Below are 6,015 nucleotides of genomic sequence, written 5' to 3' on the forward strand. Positions count from 1 at the left end.
TTATAACACTTAGGTAATAAATACTTGTCAAAGTACTTAGAAATACCCATCAAAAATAAGATCCAGAAAAAGTTGATAGTATCAAAATCCGCTCACCAATTTTCGTGAAAATGAATGGAGATTTACCGAAATCGAAGGTCATAGTTGATTTTTACCTTCAGTGACTGCACTATAGAAAGAAAATGGCAATTCAATAATTGAGATGCGTATATTTTGCGAGCTCATAAATTATTAAACAATATATAGTCGACAAATAATTAATTTAAATTATTTTAAGTACAACCCTCTCTTAAGCCGGGAATATGGGATGGTTTTCTTGCGAAGGGGTTGTAGTTCAATAATCGAAAGGCGCGTGATTTTAGAGTTTATTCTTAGAATATAAGCTATACGAATTAAACTACTATTAACTTTTTTGTAAAAACTTACAGTTTTTCAGTGATTTACAAAAAACCTCTTCAAAACATGCATTTTTTTCACAAATAATTAAAATCTTTGATCTTTAATAACTTAAAAAGTATTGACTTATTTTATTAACTTTATATAATAAATTTTGCTTTTAATTTGTTCTTTTATTGATTTGTGCAGTTATTTTTTATAAAATAATTTTCACCCCCGAGAAGGGGCGGTATCCACCCTCAGGATAAAGGCGCAAGGTGGTACCATGTCACCTTTGTTTCTTGACGTATCCTCTAACCACTGACCAATTTTCGTGAAAATCGATGAAGGTTCACCGAAATTGAAGGTAATCTTTGATTTTTACCTTCAGTGACTGCACTATACAAAATAAATTGCAATTTACTGATCTAAATGCGCGTAATTTGGAAGCTTATAAATTATTAAATGATATGTAGTCGCCAAATAATTAGTTTAACGCATTTTAAGTACAACTTTTTTTAAGCCGGGAAGATAGGGTGGTTTTCTTGCGAAGGGGTTGTAGCTCAATAATCGAAATGCCCTTAATTTAATAGTTTATTCTTAGAGTATATAAGCTATAGAAATTATATCCGCAATACGATATATTTTAAGTTTTCTCAGCATCTTTCTCTTAAGTTAAATCAATTAAAGGGTTGTTTGGGGGTGAAGGGGATGAGCTCAAAAATCGAAACTATATAATTTCAAGAGCTCATAAATAGCTCGTAATTCTGCCGCAAAAACCGATTCAATATTCCTATTTTTAAGTAGTGGGGGGGGCTGACTCAGCCCCCCCACTAGGGTATTAAATTCCTGCTCAGTGGAACGAGCTCAAAATTTTTAGTTTGCGGAATATGAGAGCTCATAAATAGCTCATAAATCAGGGCTAATTGTTTTTTAATTTTTGCAAGTGGGGGGGGCCAGCTCAACACGGGTTATTAGTTTTCTCAGGATTCCAAAAAAAATGAATGCGTTTAAAAAGCTTTCGATCGAAATTTTGCATCTGCGCTCTCCAAAAGGATTAAAGTGTTATACAATTCTGGAATCACTATTTCAAACGCTTTTAAATGAGCTGCCACATGATGTACTTTCCCATTAAAAAAAAACAAAGTTGTGGCTGTCACCTGAAGAGGAATCGCGTAAAGTTCGAAACATTGATGTTATAATATACTTTGCTTATTTTAAAAATCGACCTGTCCGAGTGTTTTGCTTATGTGCTAAAAATAAATAAGTTAATAAGGGGGCAATACTTTTTCCAGCGCACTGTATAAGTGAAATCATATGAGAAATCACACAGTCTAAAGTCCATTAGGTTTAGGACAAAAAAGGGGGATTTTGCAAAATTATTATTAATAAATTAATATCATACATTGAGCTAATACATTCAGTAATTATCAATATAAAATACGTTCATAGTAGGAATGAACTAAACTGATTGTAGGGATGAATAGAATTGCTTGTAAGAATAACCGTATTTATTATGGAAATGAACGGAATTTAGTGTAAGAATAAACGGAAATAATTGTGGAAATAAACGAAATACGTTAGGAGAAATAACAATGTTATTGACACAACGAATAGTCTTCGTCGGTGAATTAACGAAGTTGTTGTTTCAATGAATAGTGTTCGTTGGCTCAGTGAACAGTGTTCGTAATATAATAAATGGATATTCATCCATTCAATTGTATATTGGATCAACTAATGAAAATAATGAATTAATGAACATCGCTTTGTTGTTCCAATAAAACCAAGAATTGGACAATTTTAAAGTATTGCTTTTGTTGTCTGAATTAACATTTTTATTAATATTACGTACCTTTTTCGTTGACCAGTGTTGACCATTGTTGGCCATAACTTCAATATGTGAGGTTTTAATCCTCAAATTCTAACCACGTAGGAAGAGTCCTGTGTTGCCCTGGGTAATATCCAGGTATATTTGCAACATCATTGAGTATTTTTATTTTTAATTAATATGTAGTATAACACAACAACTGTAAATATTTAAAGGGTTTTTACCCAAAACATTTTGGTGGCTCAGGCATGCTATTTTTTGGCTTTTAGTAACACTGATGATGGATTTCTTAATCCACAAACGTTCTGTGATTTAATGTAACCCTTATTTAGGGAATTTTAAATATACCTTTTACAAAGGATCTCGTGTTTTTGTGATTTATGGTATACCGCCAGCTACAGGAATGTTATTTTCCTCGTGGATTTTAAAAACTTTTGTTTTCAATACATTCACAAAATTTATTACAAGTTAATATCACTACAGCTGTTTCGGCAGAGTGCCGTTCTCAAGTGATGTGATTTTGGTCCAATGTGTCGTGTTTTTGAAGTATTCGTTGTTTAGGACTGGATTTTTCGCTATGTCTTGTTTTAGGTGATCCGAAACCTCTTCAGAACGTGGTTTGTTTTATTTGGACTGAAAAAAACCACAAACTCTAATATGCTTGTGTTTCTACCATCTGGCCAGAGAGGCGATAAATTATTTAGATCTGGCGTTTAAAAGTTGAAACATTTCTGCAGTTTTAAGAAACGTCTTCGAATGCATTTCCAAAGTGAGTTATTGACATAAGGTCTGATAAGGTAATTAATTTATGGGGAATTCAGTTTGTTAAACTGAACACACCAAAAACATCTGGTTAGTGATGTTGATTATAGTTACTTTCGAGTAATCGATACAAATCGTTACTTTTGAATAAAGTAATCATTTAAAGTATTCGTTACTTTGATTACTTTGATTACTTTTGTATTGAGTATTTCTCGGTAGATAGGTATTTTGTGTAGGTATTCGGATATAACAAGTAATCATTTACAGTATTCGTTACTTTGATTACTATGATTACTTTCGTTACTTTTGTATCATTTACAGTACTCGTTACTTTGATTACTATGATTACTTTCGTTACTTTTGTATCATTTACAGTATTCGTTACTTTGATTACTATGATTACTTTCGTTACTTTTGTATCATTTACAGTACTCGTTACTTTGATTACTATGATTACTTTCGTTACTTTTGTATCATTTACAGTATTCGTTACTTTGATTACTATGATTACTTTCGTTACTTTTGTATTTGAGTACCGGTAATCATATCGAGAATCGTATTTCTCGGTAGATAGGTATTTTGTATAGGTATTCGGATATAACAAGTAATCATTTACAGTATTCGTTACTTTGCTTACTATGATTACTTTCGTTACTTCTGTATTATTTACAGTATTCGTTACTTTGATTACTATGATTACTTTCGTTACTTTTGTATCATTTGCAGTATTCGTTACTTTGATTACTATCATTACTTTCGTTACTCTTGTATTTGAGTACCGGTAATCATATATAGAATCGTATTTCTCGGTAGATAGGTATTTTGTACAGGTATTCGGATATAACAAGTAATCATTTACAGTATTCGTTACTTTGATTACTATGATTACTTTCGTTACTCTTGTATTAATTTGAGTACCGGTAATCATATATAGAATCGTATTTCTCGGTAGATAGGTATTTTGTATAGGTATTCGGATATAACAAGTAATCATTTACAGTATTCGTTACTTTGATTACTATGATTACTTTTGTATTTGAGTACCGGTAATCATATCGAGAATCGTATTTCTCAGAAGAGGTAGGTATTTTGTACAGGTATTCCGATATAACAAGTAATCATTTACAGTATTCGTTACTTTGATTACTATGATTAGTTTTGTATTTGAGTACCGGTAATCATATCGAGAATTGTATTTCTCAGTAGGTAGGTATTTTGTATAGGTATTTCGATATAACAATGACCTTCACCGATCTGTTTAATGGATAAAAATGATTTTATATGTAAAATAGGAGATGATTGAATGCTCGAATATTTGAAATTTATGGAAATAAAAGGCAGATATCACCTAGTTGCTCGATATTTGCCTTTTATTTCCATAAATTTGATATGTAATTTATGATTTTAAAAATTACAAATAACAATAGGGGCGCCTGATATAATATTGACCAGATGTTTTGATAAATTTTATCGGCCCGTGCAGATATCTATTAGGATTTTAGATTTTTGGATCATTCGAAACAAAAAAGGTGTTTTGTAATTTTTCTCTTGTTGGTCATTTTCGAGTTATACACAAATTAAAACCAAAAAAAAAAGGAAAATGACAATTTTTAAGGCTAAAAAACATAGTTAAAAAATAACATTTTTGAAATTACGAAGTACCTAAATTGAATTCAAACCTTCTTCTATCAGTTCTCGAAAGGATTTTATGCTTATTTCATTTTAAAACTTTGTTTTTTAGTTATTAATGCAGGCCCGTCTTCCCTTAAGACCGCTTCGTGTTCGTAACAATTAAAAAATATATATTTTAGAATAAAACTTACCAAAAATTCTTATTGAGACCCGATAGAAGAAAGTTTAAGTAATTTGAATTTAGATACTTAATGATTACAAAAATAATATATTTTACTTGTGTTTTTGGGTCTTGAAAATCGTCATTTTTGTTTTTTTTTTCAGTTTTAAATTGTTTATAACTCGAAAACGATCAACTTAAGAGGAAACAGTAGCGATCAACAGGTAGCGAAAACGCGTTCCAAGATTGCGGCTGTAATTTTGAATATTTTTTCGAGATATTTGGCACACATATTCGTATTATAATAAAAAATGGCGGTACAGAGCCCAATTTGAAAAATATATTAATATGTGGAAATTACTCTGTAATTAAATACAACATTAAAAAAACGAGCCTGTACCGCCATTAAGAAGAACAAAAAAATACACTTTCTTCAAATAAACTTTTTTATCCGATGCCTAGATTTTGTGTCATTTTGGAACTACTAAAATTTTTTATTTCATTAGTAGTTCCAAAATGACACAAAATCTAGGCATCGGATAAAAAAGTTTATTTGAAGAAAGTTTATTTTTTTGTTCTTCTTAATGGAGGTACAGGCTTGTTTTTTTAATATTGTATTTAATTACAGAGTAATTTCCACATATTAGTAAATTTTTTAAATTGGGCTCTGTACCGCCATTCTTTATTATATTAAGAATATGTGTGCCAAATATCTCGAAAAAATATTCAAAATTATAGCCGCAATCTTGGAACGCGTTTTAGCTACCTGTTGATCGCTACTGTATCACCTTAAGAGAAAAATTACAAAATACCTTTTTTGTTTCGAATGATCCAGAAAATTTAAAATAATATCTTAACGAGCCGAAAACAATTTATGGGCCATTCCACGAACATACGCCTGTTTTGGATTACTTCGACAACGAATATTTTACTGTGCAACATAAGAAGTACGAAAGTAAATGGCGCTAATAATTATTCCAATACACAACAATGTAATTTGAAATTTACTTTCGTTCTTCTTATTTTGCACAGTAAAATATTCGTTGTCGAAATAATCCAAAACAGGCGTATGCTCGTGGAATAGGGTATAGTAGAATTTATTAAAAAAAGTCATTTTTTGATTATTAATTAATTATTGTCTGTATAAAATTATATCGGGAACATTTTGCTTTTTATAATTTTTAACAGCATAAATTCTATATCAATTATTGTTGAATATTAAACCGGTTTTAAATTAAATTAGGTTTTTTAACAAATG

Source organism: Diabrotica virgifera, chromosome 4 (assembly GCF_917563875.1).
Source record: "Diabrotica virgifera virgifera chromosome 4, PGI_DIABVI_V3a".
Lineage (NCBI taxonomy): Eukaryota > Metazoa > Arthropoda > Insecta > Coleoptera > Chrysomelidae > Diabrotica > Diabrotica virgifera.